The 24,985-nt window shown below is 44.1% G+C and overlaps 1 protein-coding gene across 1 annotated transcript in view; it reads right to left on the reverse strand.

The window, feature by feature from the left end:
* The window catches only part of WSCD2 (WSC domain containing 2), a 1,121,035-nt gene that overhangs the window by 380,093 nt on the left and 715,957 nt on the right, over nt 1-24,985 (reverse strand). The window lies entirely within an intron of this gene.

Raw genomic sequence — 24,985 nt, forward strand, 5'->3', positions numbered from 1 at the left:
ACATTGTGCCAATATTGCTGCTAACGAACTGCCGGACTGCCTTATGACGCCTGACATTATTTCTGCATAATGAAGTACACAATTGTAGCGCTACGCATTGCATTATTTCTCCATTGTAAAGTAAAGGATTGTAGCGGCCCGCATTGCATTATTTCTTCAGTGCAAAGTAGATGATTGTAGTTACGCATTGCATTATTCCTTAATTGCAAAGCACATGATTGTAGCAGCCCACATTGCATTATTTCTTCATTGCAAAGTACGTGATTGGGGTGTGACGCATTGCATTATTCCTTCATTGTGCAGTACTTGATTGTAGGGGTACGCATCGCATTATTTCTCCCATTGCAACGTATTGGGGTGTATCGTTATGCATTGTATTATTTCTCCTTTGTCCAGCACAGGATTGTATCGTTACACAGTGTACTATTATTTGTCCATTGCAATGTGTGTTATTCTAGCATTGCGACCAGCATAGCATTTTGAAAGCGGTGGTTGGGAATTGAACTTAACAGCCAGCCGGAACGAATACTACCTTTTATTATATGTTGGCTTTTGTATTGTGTGGTCTGATCGTATATCTTTCTATATAAAGTTTATACTTGTTTTTATCAAACTTGTGTGAAATCCATTTGTGGTGTCACCAGGGGGTTGCTCTGGGTGTGGTTGCACAAACTGTACACTCGTGCCTTGGAAATAGGCTTGGCTGCTCATGGCAAGCTACTAAGGGGGTGAGCAGGGCTATCTCAAACAGTGTCCTTTCTTGGCCTAACGTTGAGTGACGAGTCCCGTGTGTCGCATTCGGTGACAGTGGTGTGGGACGGGGACTCCGCCTTCAAACAACTGGGAAATGAAAAAAACACTTACTTTAAAATTGTATAGTGTTAAATTTATCTCACATTGTTTACATTTTTTATCAAGTTGTTGTACTTTCATTTTAATCATTCTTGTATGTATTATGTGTTTGTTAAGGCAAATGCTGAGAAGAATAAATACATAACGTCTAACAATTCCAATTAATGTGAGATTTTCAGAACCTCAGATGATTCAAGGATCTTGATGATTTGTTCATCATAAGAAGCTTTTATATTTGTTTGGGTGGCCTCTACTAGATTCTGGGTACCTAATGTTGCATCCTGAAAACAATGAAGGGCAGATCTAAGGGACTCACTGAGCATTACTTGACCCCCGGGGAGATGTTAGAGGGGGTATCAGAAAAGCAGGCACTGTCCTGAGAATTGAATGACTCTGCTTTACTTGTGATATTGGCAGGTCCAATTTTAGGTCCTTGGATCTTTACATTTGAGAGTACCACTGCAATGTATTGGAAAAATCCAAACCCTTTTTTGAAAATATTAAAAAAAAGTCAGAGCAGAAAAAATATTCATGCCCAGTCAGCAATGTGGATCTCAAAGCTGGTTCATTTCCCAGAACTGACCAAAGCCCATACTCAGCTAGTTCTGAGAAAATGGCCTGTCTAAAGTCTAGACCCTGAACATAATAGTTGCATCAGAGTTTGGAAACAGTGCCAGCAGCCAATTCCTGCTGTGAATGGCCTTTGACATTTGGACATTTGAAGCTGGATTGGGTGTGGACGACATGGGGCTTAGGGTCTGAGTCATGGCCTGGGACAGATGGATGTGGGAGCATGTCAAGTCCTCTGTCGAGTTCCAGCTGCACACAGTCAGAGGACACAAAAAGTGGTATAATATATACTGGAAAAATTTGTTAATGGTAACATGATGTTCGTTCAAGCCACATTAATGCATATTTTAAAAAAATTAGAAATTCCCTTAAGCCGCCAAGCAAAAGAATGTGTGGTGTATACAGCTGTGGAACCCTAAGACCTCATCAATAACATCAGTGGGGACATCACATATAATGTCACCATTGATTTCTTCGATCAAATCATTGATGACTTTCAACTTTCATGCTTTTAAGATTCACAGGGTCAATCCCTGGCAATATCAAACAAGTTCTGGGTGCAGAGCCAAGGCCTCTGTGAGTGGCTGTTCACTGCACCAGTTCCCAACCTACTAAACTTGGCGTCAGTTCTGGTGCCAGGTGCTGCTCAGAGGAGATCTGAACATGGCAGGCCCCTTCTCTGGGCCTCAGGGCTTCTACCAAAGTCATCTTTCTTGAATATATAGCTTCTCTTCCATCCCTGACCACCACAGTTGGGCTAGCAAAGGCAAACATATCCATTTTAATGACCACAAAATTTGCAATAGAAAGAGTTGATCAAAAGATGAAAAAATAAAACAATATGACTGTAGCTGCTTAATACTGTTGGGTTCTTGCTGTTCGCCCAGGATTTTCCAGCACTTGGTCCAAGGGGGCCACAACTCCTGTGAGTCACAGCGCGCAGATGCACCACAAAAGGAGAACATCGGCCTGTGACTCCTCGTAACTGCTTACTGCTGTTGGGCTCTTGCTGTTCGCCCATGATTGCCCCGCACTCGGTCCAGGGATACCACAACTCCTGTGAGTCACTGGGCACTGACGCTCCACAAAAGGAAGACCCCGGCCCGCGGCTCCACATAGCTGCTTACTGCTGTTGGGCTTTTGCTGTCTGCCCAGGATTTCCCCGCACTCGGTCAAGGGGGACCACAACTCCTGTGAGTCACAGCATGCGGATAAACCACAAAGGGAGGATGCTGGCCCATGGCTCCTCGTAGCTGCTTACTGCTGTTGGGCTTTTGCTGTTCGCCCAGGATTTCCCTGCACTCGGTCCAGGGGGACCACAACTCCTGTGAGTTACAGCGTGAGGACACGCCAGAAAAGGAGGACGCCGGCTGTTGGAACTGGCCCTTCTTGCAGGGTCATCCTCAAACTTTTTGCTTCTTCCTCCCTTATTTTTCCTGACCCGTGGCTGTTGGCAATAGGACTCTGCGCACTTTACCACTGCTGATCAGTGCTAAAGTGCATATGCTCTCTGGGTAAATTGTTATTGTAATTGGATATACATGTTTGGCATATTTGTATCACCATGAAGTCCCTAGTAAAGTGCACTGGGTGTGCCAGGGCTTGTGATGGCAAATGCTACTAGTGGGCCTGCAGCACTGATTGTGCCACCCACAGGAGTAGCCCTAAAATGATGTCTCATGCCTGACACTGCAGTGCCTGTGTGCAGTTTAGAACTGCCATGTCTTCCTGGTCAGTGTCCCCACTGACCAGGTCTAACCCTTCCCTTTTTGTGCACCTCAGCCACCCCTATGGAAGCCCCAAGGTACCCCCCTGGGCAGGGTGCAGTGTATGTAAAAGGTAGAGCATGTACTAGTGCAGGTAACATGTTCTGGTAGTGAATTACAGACATTTTCGTTTTTCACTATTGTAAGGCTATCTTGCTCCATAGGTTAACATGGGGGATGCTGGCTACAGTGGTTAACAGCATTTCTTCTCATAGGAACAAGATAGGACATAAGTATCTAGTATCCCTGAACTCAGAATTTAATAACACATCTTTTAGGAAAGATTGTTTTTAAATCCTGTGTTTGAGAACAGCACTTTTAGAAAGTTGCTGTTCTCTTGTCTGACCCTTCTGTTTGCCTGGGCCTGTTTGTGTATTGACTGTCTGGTTTGAGAGTGACAGGGGCTGGGGAATTCCCCAGGAGGATGGGTGAGTCAGTACTAGGCTGAATGACTGCATTTGCAACTGGAGTGGTGGGAGGAGTTAGCACCTGGGCTGAATAGGGCTGTGCCTGCCTTCCACAAAGCTGGCTCCACCCCCCTGCTGGGCGGCTGAGGACCCTGCCCTCACTCTGAAAGGAAAGAAGCATCCAGCAAAACAAAGTACTCAGGAAACTCCAGAACTGGTTCAGACCGGGCTCAGGGCCCACATGCACAGAGAGAACAAAGACTTTAGGGTTATAAGTACAGGACCCCTGACAACAGAAAATTAGATCATCCTAGAAATCAAGAAGGAACCTCTGCCAAGGAGAAAGCTGAAACTGAATAAGGAAGATTGTCCTGCTGTTGCTCTGCTGGACTGACCTGTTGCTTTGCTGCCAAGGAGAGGGGAAGGACTTTGCTACTGAGCTGTGTCCCCTGTCTTGAAGGAATCTCCAAGGGCCTGAGAAGAGCTGGCTCCCTGTTTTGAAGTCCCAGGAACAAAAGGAATTCACCCCCAGCTTCCCTGAACTCTGCTGAGAGAGTTCTGTCCTTCCTAGAGTGCTTAATCCAGTTGTGGGGCCTCTGGAAGTTGTACCTGAGCTGGGAAGCTTGAAACTGAGCTTGAGTGACTTTTGAATCTGAAAAGTGTTGCATCGCTTGCTTGCGGAGCGCATCCCGACAGTGCGAGAAGTTTCCCGCCGCTACGGAGGTCGAGATCGTCGCAGCGCCTGACGCCGCTGCCAGAGACGTCGCATCCTTCGTTTGCGGGACGCACCAGACCGGTGCATCGTGCCTTTGCGAGAACAGACTTCCTACGGAACCTACGCACCGGAATCCATACAAGTGGCCTTCCTCCCCATACAGACCGGATTCATCGCAACACGCTCGCTGCTGCAGCGGGGCTGTCGCATCGCCTCCCCAGGGTCTCAGGAGCAACGCATCGCTTGTTTTCCACCGCACCAGCTTCTGCTTTTGGAACTTTGTTGCAACTAAAAGGCTGTCGCAACGTAGAGAATACTAACGCAACCGTAAGAACTCTTTTTGAAACCATATTCTTGAACTGTGTATGTTGGATTTTTGTCGTTTTGGTCTTGTGTAGTTTAGATTAAAAATACCTTTATTTTCCTAAACTGTTGTGGAGTCAGTTTGTGGTGTTTTCATTGTGTTACTGTGAGTGTTGGTACAAATACTTTACGCATTGCCTCTGGTTAGCCTAGACTGCTCGTGCCAAGCTACCTAGAGGGTGAGCAGGGGTTATCTCAGAGGGTTATCTCCTTGCCCTGACAAGAAGCAAGGGTCCCTATTTGGACAGTGGTACCTACCTCTGCCAACTAGAGACCCCCAGATCTAACACCAGCATATTTCTATAGACCCCTTTTCCCACTGGCTGCAGGAAGTAGACCACCGCAGAGGGATACCCAACCATGGTTGAATTCATTAGGTAACCACGGGGCATTGGGGTTAAGGTTAGAGAATAGATACGCCCCTCTCTCTGATTTAGAATCATGCGACTGACTATGCTCCACTCCGATAAAACCCCGCAAAGGTTGTGACAGTCAGGATATTTTAGCCTATCACTCAAGATAGTCCAATGTCACCTAATCTACATTGGGGGTCAAACAAAACTACTTTTAAAATAGCATCATGGAACGTGGCAGGTATTGCCCCAAAACTGGGTGACAAAAACTGCCAAAAATCCTGGAAAGATCATAACATTGCATGTTTCCAGAAGACATGGTCTACAGAGCCAACCTTGATAAATGGATATCGCTCCTTTCAAACCCTGGCTAAACCCTCTCCATGGTTTTCAACTTAAGTGGGCCCATTTTGATCAAATTAGGATGGTCCCAGAAATTGTCTTAATTATACAGGGTAACATATCTATAAGCCTGGAACCCGATGCTGACCCAGGCGCAGTGGTGTGCTTTTTTGTGGACTAACAGAGAAAGTAAAGCTAGCCATCACATGGACCAAATCTTTAAATACTGGGAGAGATAGGGGCTGGTTAGACTCACCATGTACAAAAGCAAGGAAGGCCGTAATGTCCACCCTGAAAACGAAACCCAGAATCCCAGACCAAATAAAAGCACTGTGGTCCGCTTATAATTTAGCATGGAAAAATAGGGAAAGAGCGATTAAGGATGAGGCATGGTCAGATCTTGAAGAGGCAGCTAGTATGGGCAGCAGACGAGATTTCTGGAAAATAGTAAAGGCACCATACTTTAAAAATGCCAGTGATCCCACAATAGAGACTAATGTAGATGAAGGCACATGGGGAGCCCATTTTGAAAAAATCTTTGCCTCAAGCACTCATCCTCCCACATTATTACGTACTGTAGAGTCAAATCTACAGGATTCTCTTTTCTTCTCATGCATTAAAGTGAGAAGAGGCCTGATTTCATGTAGCCCTGGAAAGGCTCCCAGGACAGATGGTGTCCCAATTGATTTCTTTCAGGAAACCCCGGAGCTATGGGCGCCCCTGTTAATTAATGTCCCCAATTGCATGCTATGGCAGGCCGTCCCCCATCGTGGTCAACAGGTGTCATTTTTCCAATTCACCAAAGGGGATAGGGCAAATCCAAAGAATTACAGACCAATTTTCCTGCTGGACACCACATCAAAGCTTATGGGCCGGCTCCTTCTCTTTAGGCTAGAGGGGTGGGCAAAGGAGAGTAATATCTTAATCTAGTCCCAGTATGGGTTCCAGGAGAGAAGGGGCACTGTGGATCAGTGCTTTGAATTTAGCACTGACAATAGAAAAATACACCAGAGTGAAGTAAGGGGAGATTTACATGGACTTCATGGACCTGTCGGCAGCGTTTGACTGCGTGGTCCATGTTAAGCTATGGAACATAATGGAGGAGCTGGGGGTCCAACCAGCTATATTTAATTTTATTAGACAGTTATATTCAAATGCCATACCGTCGGTCCGCTATGCAAAAAGATAGAGGGTGGTACTTCTATTTAGCAAATGTCACTAGTGCACAACATAAATTCATACTTTTGAGTTTTCGGATGAACATGATACACTGAGGTTAGGTTACCCAGAAAAAACATATAACCACTCAGATTTAATTTTGTGCCTGTGCGATAACCTCTCCACACAAACTGAGCTACATTTAGTATTGTTTTGCGGGCTCTATGAGAAAGAAAGGAATGACTATCTAGTACTGATTTTAAAGCACCAAACTTTTAAACAATCTCAGGTTGCCTTTTATTATTTAAAATTGTTGCCCGACCATCTAATCTGCTTCTCAGTAGCCAGGTTTTTATGGGCTTGCATGAAAAAGAGGAAGGGGGGCTGTACAGAGTTTTGGCCTTTTATGCAATACATTTGCACAATACACTCTGGGACTGCTTCAACCATAAGAGTTTTTATTATATGTGAAAGGAAATTGCTGCTATTGATTTTATGCAAGTTGAATTGGGAATCTTTCACTTTTCTATCATGTATCTGTGCTTTTATGATCGTATTTAATTAATCGAATAAAGAATTGATTGACTAAATCAAAAATTACTTTGCAAGTTAAAAACAAATGCTGTCTTCTAAATCTGGAAATTGATTGCATAAATCTAGAGAACATGGCTGTGATACCATGGTCGGCATATGTTAAAAATGCCTTTTGCAGGCGAAGCTTTAGCAAACTCTTTAATTGCCCTGGCAACACTGCCCGTAGATCTAAAGGGATAGTTATTGGTGCATTCAGATCACTTAGAGAGGAAACAAGACTCGAGAAACTGCTGGATATGTCCGCTGTTTTAAATACATGCAAAGTTTGTTATTTGCAGGCCTGAAGCCCTATCTTAGCTAGATAACTAAACCTGGGCACAGATTTTATCTCACCAGGCTGATACTGAACGCAGTTCACATTCTTGTGGCTTTTCCTGTTGAAAGCACCTGGTAGCCTCCCCCCCCATGTTGTCCATGTGATGGGGCAACTTGCAATCTACTGTGCACCATATGCTTTTTTGCACTTGGTATTAATCGCTTAGGCTATGTTTTTTGCGTCAAATTCTCTTAAAAAAACACTTTGTACCTCATAGGGAGGGGTTAATTTGTTTTTGGTTGAAATGTTTACTTCTGCCCTTCATTACGTTGTTACTACAATCAAATTAAGAAGGAACTATTCATTTTAACCTCTGGGTAGGTAAAAACTTTCCATGTGACAAATATCGATGTTAATTAATCGGCTGTATCGAATAATTGTACGCTTTTTTGGGCAGCAGTAAACAGCCCTTTTTTAAGAGATGATAAACTTCCCATGTTAACCTCAAACGTGGGTAAGGAATCATGGGTACAGCATTTTTCTTCGTGTGATTAGAGGAGCACTCACTCTCTACTTATAATGCTTCCTTGAACTTATATTACTATTTCAACTTTTTTTACCTCAAAGCGTGCAGCTAAGGTAGCACGTCTGCCCTATCACGTGCCAAAAACTTAGACAACCTTATCTTAAGTGTGAATAACACTTAACCTTAGCGCACTGTTGCTCAAGCGCAGAACGCGCTACACATTAAATGTACACTCTTCCGCTTTTTCAAAATTAATTTTAGTGTTTTTTCACAACAGTAGTTTCCAACAATTACAAAATAAACACAACTTATATTCAATTTGACTCAAAAATGTTATTATAACTCAATATTCAAAAACTTCATAATCAGTTTGTTTTCCAATTATAACATTTCATCTGTGTATGCCCAATGCATTTCGAGCTGTAGGCAGCTCTTCGTCGGGGGCCTGTGGAAAAATGATGCAAAAAACAATACTATCACTCGAGAGTCTTTGAGGCACAAAAAATGTTAGTAAATAGTGAAGTGGAGCTAATCACTCCAAACAACGAAAAAGCCTTCACCTTCACCTTAGTGCACGTGTACAAAACACTAGGAAAGCAACTTACTACTATCGCGCTCCTCAAGCGCTAAATCATTCTGTAAAAACAAAAATCAGAACATATCCACTGAACTCAAGTGTCTACCAGGATGGCTGGAACAAAATCTAAACTCTTATAAATCAGTCCGGTTAACTCAAGCAACGAGTTACCTTGTCTTCAATTCCACTAATCACCAAAATGTGTTCACCGCGTTCCTGTTTTCAACCTGCAAAAATAACGGAGAAACCCATGTCTATAAAACGGGCAACTGGCTAACCCTGATCAAAGTCGCTGACACCGCTGCTGCAGCGCAGCTCGCTCACCTCCTCAAAATTCCTCTGCACGTCTTCTCTAAGCTCCTCGCAGTTGAAACCCTCTCGCGTTCTCCTCTCAAAACAGTGGATGCGAGACCACAAACCTCGCCGGCTCTAAAACACACGCTTCGTCAAACAACATAGAAGACGGACTGGCATCTAAACTTCCACCTTCTAAACCGCGCCATCTTATAATGGTGAAACTACCCATCGGAGTGAAGGAAAGTTAGTGAAAATAAAAAATCAGATTAAATGATAAATAGAGACTCGAAATAAAACACAATGTGCCTCAAAATGCTAGAGAATACATACAAATACAATATGATATTGTCAGTTACAAGCAGCATACTATGGTACATGAACAAAGTCAAAAGAACTTATAAAAAACATGAAAAATCTATTTTTTCATTGAGTCCTTTAGGTTCTTGTGTCAATAAAAATTTAATCCAGTGAATTTCTCTCTGGAGGAGGGATCTGGTGAGATCAACCCCCTCGTATAGTTTAACTACCTCTAGGATGGAATACCTTATCTGGGCGATGCTATGATTATTCTCATTCCAGTGTCTGGCTAAATTACTTTTGGTGTTTTTATTCCTGATTGTACTTTTGTGCTCTGAAATTCTGGTTTTCAGTTTCCTTTCTGTTTTGCCTGTATAAATTTTGCCACATGGACATTTGATGTAGTAGATTACGTTTTTTGTATTACAATCTCCATTGTAAAGTAATTTTATTTCTTTACCAGTTCGTGGATGGTTAAGTGTATTTCCTACAATAACATTGGAGCAATGTACACAGTTCTGGCACTTCTTCATGCCTCTGTTGATTTCTTCAGTTGCCCTGACTGGAGTCATGAGTAACTCTTTCAGATTTTTTGAGCGCTTGTAGGCAAAGATGGGTGTATTGATGAATATTCCATTGAAATCAACTTCATTCTTCAAGAGAGTCCAATGTTTGTTTATTATGGTTTTCAGCTTATTTGATGTTGTAGAGAATTTAGATACGAACACTTGTCTATTTTGCAGTTTCTTGGGTTTTTGAATCAATAGATTCTCTCTGCTGCAGGCTTTGATGCGATCTTCAGCTTTTTTTAATACTTCCTCTGGGTATCCTCTATCTTTGTAGCGTTGGTGTTGTACGTCAAGATTCCGTTTACATTCATCATCTTCAGAGCAAATCCTCTTGATTCTCATGTACTGAGATACCGGGAGGTTATCCTTCAAGTGTTGGGTGTGGAAACTTTGGTATAAAAGTGAGTTGTTGACATCAGTCTGTTTTCTGTATATGGTGGTAGAAATTTGTTGTTCATCAATTTTAACTAGTACATCCAAGAACGGGAGTTCTTTTTCACTTATGGCATGCGTGAATTCAATGTGTTCAGAGCATAAGTTTAACCTGTATATCTCTCGTTCCAAGTTTTGTCTCGTTCCTGACCATATCAGAAAAATATCGTCAATAAACCTCCTATACAAGGTTGTGTGATCTTTCCAATTTTTGTTGTTGTGCATATGATCTGCCTCGAATTTAGCCATGAAGGTATTGGCATATGCCGGAGCCCCGGCAAATCCCATGGATGTTCCATGCTGTTGAAGAAAAAAATCAGAGGACCATTTAAAATAGCTGTGATATAAACAAAAATGTAGTAACTCCAAAATAAACACTTTGTTAGCTCTTACTGCATTCTGTTGTAGCAAAGCCCATTCTACGGCCTCCAACCCAGCAAGGTGGGGAATTGAAGTGTACAATGACTTGACGTCAATGGTACACAGAAGTATAGGACTTGTTATTTTCACGTTTTTTAGCGTCACTAGAAAATCATTAGTGTCTTTAGTATACGATGACCATCGGATGGACAAAACAGATTGGGATAAATCACTAGAGGAACTAAATACTAAACTAGAAAGATACCAAAAGGAGCTTCAAGAGGGCAAACTAAGGAAATTCAAACGTGACACACTGGACTATAAATTAAATGAAGTGTACACGTGGGCGGAAGTTTATGCCCAGCGGAGATCATTTCAGACGAAAAAGACCGTCGTGACCTCAGAAGAAAGTTCAGAGCACAAAAGTACAATCAGGAATAAAAACACCAAAAGTAATTTAGCCAGACACTGGAATGAGAATAATCATAGCATCGCCCAGATAAGGTATTCCATCCTAGAGGTAGTTAAACTATACGAGGGGGTTGATCTCACCAGATCCCTCCTCCAGAGAGAAATTCACTGGATTAAATTTTTATTGACACAAGAACCTAAAGGACTCAATGAAAAAATAGATTTTTCATGTTTTTTATAAGTTCTTTTGACTTTGTTCATGTACCATAGTATGCTGCTTGTAACTGACAATATCATATTGTATTTGTATGTATTCTCTAGCATTTTGAGGCACATTGTGTTTTATTTCGAGTCTCTATTTATCATTTAATCTGATTTTTTATTTTCACTAACTTTCCTTCACTCCGATGGGTAGTTTCACCATTATAAGATGGCGCGGTTTAGAAGGTGGAAGTTTAGATGCCAGTCCGTCTTCTATGTTGTTTGACGAAGCGTGTGTTTTAGAGCCGGCGAGGTTTGTGGTCTCGCATCCACTGTTTTGAGAGGAGAACGCAAGAGGGTTTCAACTGCGAGGAGCTTAGAGAAGACGTGCAGAGGAATTTTGAGGAGGTGAGCGAGCTGCGCTGCAGCAGCGGTGTCAGCGACTTTGATCAGGGTTAGCCAGTTGCCCGTTTTATAGACATGGGTTTCTCCGTTATTTTTGCAGGTTGAAAACAGGAACGCGGTGAACACATTTTGGTGATTAGTGGAATTGAAGACAAGGTAACTCGTTGCTTGAGTTAACCGGACTGATTTATAAGAGTTTAGATTTTGTTCCAGCCATCCTGGTAGACACTTGAGTTCAGTGGATATGTTCTGATTTTTGTTTTTACAGAATGATTTAGCGCTTGAGGAGCGCGATAGTAGTAAGTTGCTTTCCTAGTGTTTTGTACACGTGCACTAAGGTGAAGGTGAAGGCTTTTTCGTTGTTTGGAGTGATTAGCTCCACTTCACTATTTACTAACATTTTTTGTGCCTCAAAGACTCTCGAGTGATAGTATTGTTTTTTGCATCATTTTTCCACAGGCCCCCGACGAAGAGCTGCCTACAGCTCGAAATGCATTGGGCATACACAGATGAAATGTTATAATTGGAAAACAAACTGATTATGAAGTTTTTGAATATTGAGTTATAATAACATTTTTGAGTCAAATTGAATATAAGTTGTGTTTATTTTGTAATTGTTGGAAACTACTGTTGTGAAAAAACACTAAAATTAATTTTGAAAAAGCGGAAGAGTGTACATTTAATGTGTAGCGCGTTCTGCGCTTGAGCAACAGTACAGCATTTTTCTGCCATTTTTAATCCTGATACGGTAACGTTGCCGATAAGTTGCTCTTGGCCAGTACTTAATTTAGATATCACCTTGCAGGAGGTCCTAAGCAGTATCAGGGCTAGTAAGGGCGGTAAGGCCCAGGGACCCGATGGTGTCCCAGTTGATGTATACAAGTATACAAGTTTGCGCCCGAGACTTGGGGGCCAGTACTAGCCAAAGTTTTTAATGCCGCTGTTCGCTATACTATTCCGTGTACCTGGTCTGAATCTATAATAGTTCCAATTCATAAAAAAGGGGACCGAGGAAACGCCAAAAATTACCGGCCAATCTCGTTGTTGGATTCGTCGGTCAAGATCATGAGCCGTGTACTCCTCGTCCGATTGGAAGAGTGGGCAGAGTCTAATAAAATAATGACAGACTGCCAATATGGGTTCAGGAAAGGGAGAGGTTGCATTGAACAATGCTTAAATCTGGAGCTACTGATAGGGAAATATACCCGAGCAAAAAAGGGTTCACTCTACCTCTGTTTCGCTGATCTGAGCAGCGCTTTTGACCTGGTGGATCACGCAATACTATGGACTACCTTGCTAGAAATGGGAGCACCCAGGGAAATTATATACTTTCTGGCCCGTTTATACGAGAGGCTTAGCTCGAGTGTCCGGTATGGGCCTTCGGGCGAATGCACAGATAAATTCAAGGTCAGGAGAGGTATTAGACAGGGGTGTGTATTGGCACCCTTGCTCTTCACTCTGTTTATTAATGAAATAGACTCGATCTTGCAGAGGGCGCCAGCTGACGCACCTAGAGTAAACACAAGTACCATCCCCGTGTTACTCTATGCGGACGACGCTGTGTTGCTCTCTAGGACTCCCCGGGGTCTACAGCTTTTGATAGATAAATTTGTGGCCTTTATTGAGAAAAGAAAGCTGGTCATTAATAAAAGCAAGACATTTGTGATGGAGTGCGGAGCTAGTAAGGTAAAAATTAAAAAGCCCTATAGGTATCTCATTGACGGCCAAGTGGTGCAGTCTGTGGAAAACTTCTGCTACCTGGGAGTTAACTTTTCCAAAAATGGCCACTGGGATGTCGAGCACAAGGTGGTGCGCGACAAAATGACCAGGAGCGCCAATGGAATATTTGCATTTGCAAGTAAATTAGGTAGTAGAAGGCCTAAAGAAATGCTTAAGATTTTTGAAGCCAGGTGTCTCTCGGCTGCCCTCTACGGAGCAGGGGTATGGGGGGTATCCAGGGTAGAATCCCTACAGGTAGAAGAGAATATGTTCTTGAAAAAATTGCTGTGTCTCCCGACCTCTACTGCTAATAGTTTGGTCCATAAAGAACTAGGACTACGCTATATAAATGATCTATTATTGTTGAGACCTTTGATGTTGTGGCGTTCAGTCTGGATGAAAGATGAAACCTCATTTAATAGGGCCATCATCGAGGATTGTTTACGCCTAGACTATTTTCTTAAAATCCCATGGATCAAATACACAATTGATTCTTTCTCTAGTGTATTTGGGCTTAACGTTACATTAGATCACTGTTCTGCCTCGGATCTCTCTAAGGAGAGTCTGAAATCAATTTTTCTAAATCATTGTGCAGAAAGACGAGCTACGGATGATCTCAAACTTTCCACTTGTATACGTTATAACCATTTGAATGAATTTGTGGGCCTACACCCTTACCTCACCCAGGTGACTAAAGGGCAACATCGGTTTGTTCTCACCAGGATGAGGATGGGTACGGTCCACCTACTGGTTGCATTCCCTGAGATTAAGAAGCGCCCTACTGGTCCATGTCGGTGCGACAATATTTCGGAACAAAGCACAGAGCACTTTCTACTTATATGTAACCTGTATAGCGAATGTCGTAAATTCTTTTTAAAACCTTTATTTATCAAATTTGGAGCAAGAACTGTTAATGCGGCAATGAAATTACTTTTTAACTTGCATCACCCTGACATCTGTTTTTACACGGCTAGTTTTTTACTTAGGGCCATCAGCTATAGGAAAAGCATGATTTTTTAAAATATATTTATCAAATTTTTTATTCCATCTTATTTACTGAAAAATTTTTAAGTGTGTTATTTGATTGCTATATGTATCTTACTGTATTTGTAGCTGACTGCGATTGTCAAAGTGTATTTTCTTTTAATATGTATTGTATGTATGTACTTTTATGGACATGATTTACATGCTTCCGAATAAAGTTTTGAATTGAATTGAATTAATCATGGTAATTTTAAATGAGTTTAAAGGCGTTTTAATCTGAATTGAATGATATATGGTACGTTGGTATGCTTTTAAAGGATTTTTTATATAATAATTTATTCAAATATTTTTTGTATTATTGCAGATATTATATATATGTTGAATGTTATCATTTTGTGCTTTCATGGTCATATGTATTGGCCAAATGAAGATATTTTGACTTAACTTGACTACTTTGAAAGTTAAAAATGGATTGGTAATTCCCAGCTGTTCAAACTGAATTACAACTCCTGAACAAAGTCCTATCTCTCCAGTGAACAACAGTATACAAAAATTGGCTTATTTGGAAGTACCAACTAAAAAAATTCAATAACAGTTCTAAAAGGATTTCTTTTATACCTTGTTATCTATGACTCAAGCCAAAGTGAATTATCCAGTGTAATGTTTCTAAATTCAAGTAGTACGAAACAATAAAAAAAACTTAAAATGTAATACAATAAAACTCCTAAACCAATTAGAAAAATGAAGAAACATTTATTGAGCAATGTTACAAATTGGGTTACTGATTGAGAGGTGTAAAACTCCACTCAAGCAGCAACCCCAGTACTTGTCAGGTTGCAGCCACAAGCAAACACTAAATTAATATGTGCTCAACCTCTAGGAGCTTGATACAGAGCAGTCAGGCTTAACTTAAAGGCAATGTGTAAGTATTTATGCAGCACTTCAAACAGTAACAAAGAGAAAACACAATAAAAAAAGGATCCCACACTAGATGAGAAACATAGAGTAAATTAAAAAAAAATAATACAAGACCAAAGCAACAAAATTCTAATCAGTAGAAACAGTGATATGCAAGTTTAAAGATGTCAGTGATAATATCACCAAAATGCAAAAAGCTCCAGCTGTGGATATATGGTGGAACCAGACTGGGACAAAGTTACAAGTTCAGGCCAGCAGCAATGGTGCACAGGCCTGCAAAAGGGAACCAAATAGGCTAGCTGAACATGCGCACCTTCCCGGTCCGAGGATCTGTCATGCAGCCTAGGCAATGCGACGTCTGGGTGGGAGCTGCATCATGCAGCGTCGTTTTCTGGGGAGCTGCAATTCAAAATCCTGGATCATTGTCAAGGAGGCCATCAATGAGGAAAGCTTGCAATGCGAAGTCCTGTATCAAGGATGCGTCGCACACCGATTGGTTCTGAAAGACTGCAGGGCTTGCGATGTGAAGTCCTGCATATTCATCGAGTCTGTGGTTGATGAAAAGGCCTGCGATGCAAGGGCATGAGTCAGAGATGCATCTCGTAGTGGCAGTTTCGATGAGGCTGAAGGTGGCAAAGTCGATGCAGAGTCCTTGCACTGGAAAAATTCTCACAGAAGAGGCAATGCATCCGTACTGCTTGGGATTGCACCACACAGCAGTAGAGATGCATCGGTTCTGCTGGATCCACAGATGGGCTGGCAGGGCACCTTCAGGCTCACTTCAAAGGGTCTAGGACTGGGTTGGTAGTAGTTGGCAGGGTAGAGCTTTCAGTTGCCAAGTCCAGGTGCTGGTTACAAGAGGTGAGTCCTTTGAGTTACTCTGGTGGTACTGGGTACAGATTGCAGGTCAAGTCTTTCACACTCAGCCAAGAGGGCAGTAGGCCAGCCCAGCAGGCAGCAGTCATTCAGGTTGGTGGTCTATCAGAGTGGTAGTCCATTCAGCAGCACAGCAGGCCTGTTTCATGGCAAAGTATTTCACAGGTCCAGAAGTTTACTGAAGAGTTGATGTCTGAGTGCCAATATTTATACATGTTGCCTTCTTTGAAGTGGGAGAAACTTATAGATGATTCCGATTGAAGTGTTCAAGTCTCCTGCCTCCCCTGGCCCAAGACTAGCTACAGGGGTTATGCAACCCTTTGTGTGTTGGCAGGGTACAGCCTATCCAGTTGAAAGTGCGGCAGTGTCCAACTCTGCCCTCTCATCATGCCTGTGATGGCCAATCCATGCACATCTGCATTGTTTCACCTTTGCTGGTGCATGAGAAAGAGTTGCCCGCTTCCTCCTTTGATATTTGCCCCTGTCCTGAAGCTCCTTGCAGCCTGGATCCAAAGTGATCCCTTGATTAAAGGGCTGTGCTGGACTGCTGACTGAGAGGACATAATCTCCCTTTATGCAGACAACCGTGCTTTATATCATCAATCCGTCCTTGACTTTTGATAGAGTGATTCACATATTCCCACTATTCCGCTGTTACCTGGGCTATACCATCAATTGAAACAATTCTTTGGTCTTTGCCCTTCATGGATCTGTACCACACCTGCCTGATGGCTGTGCAGCTCGTGTGGTAACTGAGGGTTTCTGTCATCTGGGCATATACATCACTAGGGACCCAGACGCTTTTTAATCACATGACCTTGAGCCACAGCTTTCAGGCTTGCGAAGGGACATTCAACATTCGAAGACCATGCCCCTCTCCCTACAGGGGAAAGCTGCTTTATTTAAAATGATCTAACACACACAAAAGTGCCCCCTTCTCAGTCTACTTATAGTTTCATTTCAACTAGGACCAAATAAACAATTCCAATAAATCTGGTCCGGTATATTTATTTATACCTCTTAATCATATGATTTCATACAAAAATTATTTCTAATGGCAGAAAAAGAATACACAATACAAAAGATTACTTACAGTCTTACACAATCAACAATTAACATAAAAACTTGACAAAAATGTCCCAAAAATAACTGGGAGTGATTGAGAGGCACCGGCACCGGCTTTATGCAGCAGAAGCAGACCGCACTAACAGAGAACGACCAATTCTTTGGTTAATCGGAACTCGCGAGTTCAAAAGAAAGGCGAGCCCGATATACGTGCAGCCCCGGACTGGGCCGCAGACGGGGGTGAGAGGCGGAACCTCGGTCTATATTAAAACAGGTGAACACGGCCACCATTGATGAAATGATGAAGTAACTCACCTGTATTACTACAGTGGATTACACGACAGGATTAAAGTACAAAAGAAACAGATATTCCTCCGCCCCCCCCTTTTTGCAGCGCAGAGACCTGAAGAAAAGATTGCATCCATTAATAGAAGTTACCACAGGTCATCCACATAGGAACATACAGACGAATAACAGAGCCCTGATGATGGTTTGGGGATGTATGGCCCGAACTTGAAACGCGTCGGCAAATCCATCAAGAGCCAATTTTTACATCTAGTGCCTTTTTGATAAAGTGATACATGTTTTGTCGCTCTTGTTATGAATCAGTCTTTTTTAAGAAAAATAATTTTGATTATAAAAATGATCTAGCATATTGCAAAATTGATCAACTGTAATTTGCATTGTTTGTTGGATGTGTTATTGTTGGGGTTTTTTGGACATTTTTGTAAAGTTTTTATGTTAATTGTTGATTGTGTAAGACTGTAAGTAATCTTTTGTATTGTGTATTCTTTTTCTGCCATTAGAAATAATTTTTGTATGAAATCATATGACTAAGAGGTATAAATAAATATACCGGACCAGATTTAATGGAATTGTTTATTTGGTCCTAGTTGAAATGAAACTATAAGTAGACTGAGAAGGGGGCACTTTTGTGTGTGTTAGATTTATAAAGGGTCCAGCCCTCCCTAAGCCCCGCCAAGGACCTATCTCCCTTTTTGCGTTATTTAAAATGATGGCACTCCCCATTTCCAATATGTCGTCCACAACACTCCCTAACCAGTCCCACTGTCCTACTTCCAAGCAATAGTTGATGACACTTGCACACTTCTTTGGGATGGAGGCCCCCCTCGCATAGCACTCCAGAATGTGACCAGGAGTTTGTATCATGTGGGAATTGCACTCCCTGATCTCAAAAATATGATTTTGCATCACAACTCATAGTGCCGATTATGATATAGTTCGGAAACTCTTCTGACCGAATCAGTTTCGGAATCATTTCAGATCGAATTGGGTTCTGTGAATCAGACCAACCAATTACAATGCTTCCCAACATCGCTCAGTCGGACTCACATAGACTTCAATGGGAGCCTGTGTTCTGAGCAAGAACACAATTTCCTATTGAAAAAAAGTGGTTTGGGAAAACCTTGCACCCTGTGGCGGGCACCTCATGGTGCCTCCTACACTGTGCATGGTTTACCGGGGGGGTACTCCTATGGGCCCCAACCGGAGGCCTCAGAGTGAAATGGGGGCATGCTATGGGCCCCCAAAGTCAGATTCTGACAGCCATGTTGTGTTGGGCATACCAAATCAGAACAGCTGTTAGAATCGATCATCTTAATCGTTCGCTCGGACACCATGTCCATAGACGGATACAAAAGACTTGGGTTGCCCAAATGCCTTTCAGAACCGATTCGGACAGCCCAAATGGTTTCCGTGCATTGTATTCGGTTGGTTGGAAATGTGTACGATCCGGATTTGGTCGGAAACATAGATTCTGAGATTACGAATCCCATTTGGAGCCTTTCTGAATAACATTGATATCAGCCCCATAGTCATTAACCATTGGGCTTACCTTCCGGAGGATGAGCCTACCTATAAGATGGACAGGAGAAATATGCAACACAGGAGGTATCTCAGGATCATCAATGGGGAACATACAATACAGCCTTCCCCAGCTCGACAGCTGTCACACTTTCCCTCTGGCACACCACACTGAAAGCTTTTGGTTGGTGTGACAGGACACACGTGCTAAACTCCTGTAGGATACAAAGTGGTTGGGTACCTTGGCCTTACAGATGGTCTTTGATAAATGGTATCTCATTGGCCTGTCTAGAGTGGGTGACCTGTGGAGGCAGGGGTCAGGTGCTTCCATTCGTAGAACTACAAAGCGAATACTAATTAGGCCCCATGTACACCTTTCAATACTAACAGATTTGTCATGCTTTAGAAAAAGTTCTCCTCAGGTATAAAGAGCTTCCTGAGTCCTCCTCACTTCAAGGCAAGTTTCCATTCGTAGAACTACAAAGCGAATACTAATTGGGCACCATGTACACCTTTCAATACCTACAGATTCGTCATGCTTTACAAAAAGTGCTCCCCAGGGATAAAGAGCTTCCTGAGTCCTCCCCACTTGAAGACAGGTTGCTGGACAAATATATGCCCAAAAAAGCGATCTTTCTCACCTACTTTAAATTGTTAAACAATTCCCCCGACACATTGGTCTGTATGCATCGAAGTTAGGAATAAGTTTTGGGAGGCTTAGAGGATGATGAGGGGCCTGAGGCTCTGTTGTCCCCCAGAGAAGTAGCCATAAGGTCCATGCTTCACCTGTTGCAGCTCAAGATCTTCCAGAGGTGATATTAAAGAGGGACACCACTGGTTAAAATGGGAAAGTCTGACTCTGCACTCTGCTGCAATATGTGTGGTCAGGAAGGAATGTTTTTCCATATGGTGTGGGATTCTTGATACTTCAAAAGTATTGGACAGCCATTGTTCACTGTCTTAAAAGTGTCTCTGGGTGTGACGTCGCACCCACTAAGAAGTGGTGCCTCATAAGCATTTGGGATTACACGGATGTCCTCCGAATGGACCGTCTTTGGTTCATGCTGGGGTTGATGGTGGCCAAACTCAATAATGAACAGATGTGGGAAGTGGCACTACCACTGCCATTGGGTGATTGGAAGCAGGATATGGACTGGAGCAGGATATGGACTGGTGTATGCAGGAGATGAGGGTGGTGTGTGGAAGTAGGTTGACCGAGTAAATGGTCTAAAATATATGAGAAATGAAATGCATATCAGAGAGAGCTCTCTGCCCCCCCTTACAGGAACCAATCACGACTCCTGGTGTTAGAGAAGCCTAGATCATGCTGTTGCCCTGTGCATGCAGTTGAAACTCCGACTGAAGGTCCTGAACGGAGCAAATTTGCCTCTTGTCCCACACATCCCCCAGATGTGTGATGCCCAGCTGGTCCCAATTTTCACCTCAGGCTCACTACTTTTGGCAACCAACGGTCTGTCCACAAAGTAGTATCCAACGTTAAGCATTGATACCAGTCCGTTCAGGGTAGCGCTGCCCTCCTTGTCCTAAACACCTCTTTTGTGGGGTTCCAGAGTGCATCAGGGATTGGGACCTCATACAGAATGTGTGTTATGTTCTCCAGACCCATGAGTGCTATCTTCTCCCAGTAGGTTAGGCCCCATCAACCTCTCATGTAACCATTAATTTACTACCGGAATTTGAGCCATCCCATAGGATAGATGGACATCTGCCAAGGCCAGCCCACCATCATATGTGGCGCAGACACATTTACCAAAGGCGCAGAGGAACCGCTGGTTCAATGAGGTGAGAGTGTTAAGCCAAGTCTGCGGGATACGGGATTCTGCAGGACATTGATGAACCGATGAAGTATCATCATTTTGAGCAGTGCTATTCTACCCATGATGTAGGTTAAGAGGCAGCTTGCCCCACCTGGTCATGTCCTCATGAGCCCTGCACAACAATGGATGGAGATTCAGACTCTAAGTGAGCGCTGCTTCCCATGAGATGTGTACTCAAAGATATAGAAAGCTAAGCCAACGAATGGGAAGCCCGGAATGCCAGGCCTCATCCTGATGATTGCCAAGCAGGAGGACAAAACAAACTTGTCCCAGTTAACCCTCAAGTCAGAGCCCGAGCCAAAAGTAGTCAGGATATGAATCAATTGGGGCCCCACCAGGGCAAGCTGGGGGAGAAATAGGAGGACATCGACGGCATACAGGGCAATCCTGTCCTCCATTGTGTTGTCCCATTCGAATCCTCATACCTGTGCATTACAGCGCACCCCTGTCACCAGGGGCTCAAATGCCAGCTCAAAGGGAGAAAGGGGAAAGAGGACAGCCCTGTTTAGTGCCTTGTAGAATAGGAAACCTAGGGGACATTTCACCATTTACCCTCACCTGAGCCTGTGCGGTGGCATACAACACCTTGACAAAGGCTTGGTATGTAGGGGTGTTGGACTTGGGCCATTTGGCAGGTTCACCCTTAAACTTTTTGCCTGTCTCCAAGCCTTTCCCTGTGTAGTGTTGGTGGTTTTAGGTCTCTAGGCACTTTATCGCTGCTGTCCAGTTTAAAGTGCATGCGCTCTGGGTTACATTTAGTGAGATTGGCCTACCCTCCCATAGGAATGCATGAGGGATTCCCTGATGAATGTGGGTCAGTGGTAAATCCTGATATGAGAGGCGCAGAGTGGTCAAGTCTAGTATGTGTGAAATGGTATTAATAAATGCTGTTTAATGGTGTGCACAGATTTATTGTGGTTGTTTTAGAAATTCCACTTTTAGAAGTTGGAATTTCTGTGCGCCATGTGTCTACCTGCCTGATGTGAATTTCATGACTGGCTTTTGAGTGACAGGGGCTGCTGAGGTGTGGGTGGCCCCAGGAGGGGCAGGATGAGTCAGCGCTAGGCTGAATGGGACATCTACATTTTGAGTAGTGGGAGGAGAAGTCCCTGGCCCCTGAATAAGAGTGTGCCTGCCCTAGTGAATGCCTGCTCCTTCCCCTGTGGTGTGCCTGATGACGAGCGCCCACCTAACAATAGGGAAGAGGAGCCTGGTAAACAGAGTGCTCCAAAACCAGTTGCATCTGGTTTCCCAAGCTTGTGCTGTAACACAAAGGATAATGGCCTATAAATGTAGGGGCTGTGTCCCCATGACATTTTGTGCTGTTCCTAACTTGGAGGGGCCTTCTGCTGCTGGGCTACAGGAGGAACTGCTGCAAGGGACTGCCTCCCTGCTGGAGGGCCCTGTGTACTGGCCTGCCTGAGCTCATCTTTACCCTCCTTCATCCCTTACCTTTGGATTCTAGCGCTTTGCTTGTTGGGAAGAGCATTTTATTTTCATCCTGTGGAGCCCTTCCGTTTTTTGGGCCTGCAGCGCCGAGCTGTGGTCAATTTTGAGGGAATCCTGATGTGAGGATTCCCCCGCATTGCTAAGATCTTGCCGGAGCCCACCCCGCATATTTATGCTAAAAACCGAGCGGAAATCCACTCCGCATCGGTACCTGGAAAACGAGTGCCCACCGCGTGTTTGGGCTTTTCGGCGGATGCCCACCCTGCCTTTTATGATCAGGAAAGCATGTGCCCACCCCGCCGTTGTGCTTGTGGAGACAAAAGCCTACCCTGTACTGCCACCACCGACAAAATTGTCACCAGCCAGACCCCGAAGCCAGACAAAGTCCTCCTGACTCTGGGCGGGGCCCAGAAGCCAGCCGGAAGTGGGTGTGTAGACCAGCGGGGCTCCTGTGCTCGTGGAGAGCCCCGCGTGTGGCGAGAAGGAGAGCCTGGGTCCGGCGGGAACCCACCCCACCTATGTGTTGCCATGCCTTCACCCCCGGTGAAGTAAGGAGAGCTTTGCGAAGTGCCTGCAAATAAGGAGGCGTCCCCACGGCTGAGGAGAGGCGGGCGGACCAAGCCTCACTGCTGTTGCCCTCCCGCTGCCTCAGTGTCATCACCAGAGGAGCCCCAGTGAAGGAGGGCTCCACAAAGCAGTGCGGATGCCACCAGAGGGAAACAGAGCCGACAACGAAGTTGCCCGGTGAGTGGGGCCACATTACGAAGTCCGGTGGAGGGTGCGTGTTGGGGCACTTTGTCAGTGCCCTTCGCCCCTGTGTGGTCATGCCCCTTGGGGCACAGTGATGCCCAAGGTGTTTATTTGATGGTGCTCATGCTTACAGTTATTGCGTAATGTATTTATGCTTGTAATGACTACTGTGATGCCTATGGCATATTGTGTTTATACTAATGAGGGGTTGGCCTAATATGTTGTATACCAAATGTGAGTTTATGCCTGTAATGCCTAATGCACATGTCATGCTATGATAGTTAGGCCTAATGAGGGGCATAATGTGTTTTTATGCCTACAGTGATGCAGACAATCTGTTTATGTTGCAGGTGGTAATGCTGAGTTCATTACTGTACCAGTAGTTACTGGTTGGTTTACTTGTTTTCTACTTGCACTTTCCTGATGGTTCTGACCGTGGCCCGATTGCCCCGGTCCTGTATATACTCCCCTGTGGATATTGCCTAGTGCCAGTTGGCACAGTGTATATTATGTGAATATGTTTCTAATGTGTTTATGACAATACAAAGGCTATTTTCTTTATATAACCTTGTGTGAATTTTCTTTTGTGGTGTGCCCAGTGTGCTGCTGCTGCTGTGTGTGTGTTGTACAAAAACGCTTTATACATTGCCTCTGAGATAAGCCTGACTGCTCGTGCCAAGCTACCAAGGGGGTGAGCAGGGGTTATTTCAGTGTGTAACTCCCTTGCCCTAACTAGAGTCGTGGTTTCTGCCTGGCTTTGGCGCAAGCCTTAGCCAACCAGAAATGCCATTTCTTACAAGGGCCAAAGCCCATCTTAAGGAGGGTCTCTTCCAAAAACTTACAGTTCAAAGAAGCAAAAAGTTTCTCGAGGTCGATAAGCATAAGTGTTGCCAAGCATGAAAATATATATGGCCATTGCTTGTACAATGCCCGGTGCTATGATGAGGAATCAATCTGGATGGGCCAGGGCCCTCAGGAGCCGGTTAGCCAACCACATTTCAAAATGCTTTACCTCAATATTATTAAGGGACTTACGACTGCCTCCATTATCAGATCCAGAATGGGATAAACATTTGTTGGCTGAAGCTGATGCCAATACCCCACTGGAAATCCATTCGGCTTCAATATTTTCCATGTGTTGAGGTCGGACAGTGCCTCCCCCACCTCCTCAAGTGTGATTTACTGGTTCAGCTTGTCAGCAACAGATGGGGCAACAGTATGTCTGCGACAAGAAGGGATGTGGCTTCACAGGGCTGCCATTCACATTCCACGTAAAGGCCTTCATTGTTCTGACCGAAGGCCAATGCTATCTTAGTGGCCTTCCCCACCATCACCCCAGACCCATCCAACACTGATGGAACGATTCTAGTTTTGATGCCTTTGGTCGCTAGCCAAAAAAAAGTTTACCAGACTTATCCCCACTTTCGTATAACCATTGAGCAGAGGCCAGCCAGCATTTGCAGGCTGCTCCAGGCACAGCTCGCCAAGGGTGGCCCTCTCCAGTGCCAGTTGACGGAACAGTGGCTCCTTCGGGCATCCCCTTGCCTCACACTCTTGAGATAATATGGACACCTCAAGTTCTGTGATCCTCATCAGCCGCTCATAGTCCTTTCCCTAAACATAAGAGTGGGCAAACCACAACATGGAGGCATTACAGGTGCCATCTAGCACTCCAGGGGAATATACTGTACCCATGTTGGTGTCCAGAAATGCCTTGAGTTCCAGTTCAAAATGGGAGGTAAAGCGCTCTTCTGTCAGAAACCAATTGTTCAAAAGCCACATGGGCCAAATCCCACCATCATCACTGGTGTATGATCTGATATCTCCTGTGGGAGTATTACAGAGCCAAAAAAGTGCAGAATATCAGGGACCGGAGTATAAGTACAGTACCTGCATCCAGGGTCCCAGATCCTCAACACATCACATAGCCCCAGACACATAGCCCAATACGCCAGCCCTGTCCTCATCCTCTGTCAGAGCGCCGGGACCTGTGGCAGTCCTGATCAGACATAATCTTTTTGAAGTCTCCCCCACAATGACTGTCACCCCCTGGGGCAGAGCCAGTATGTGCGCCCAGAGGTTCTCTTCAGTGGACTTGGTCAGGTCAGGCG

Source organism: Lissotriton helveticus, chromosome 11, assembly GCF_964261635.1.
Source record: "Lissotriton helveticus chromosome 11, aLisHel1.1, whole genome shotgun sequence".
Taxonomy (NCBI): Eukaryota; Metazoa; Chordata; class Amphibia; order Caudata; family Salamandridae; genus Lissotriton; species Lissotriton helveticus.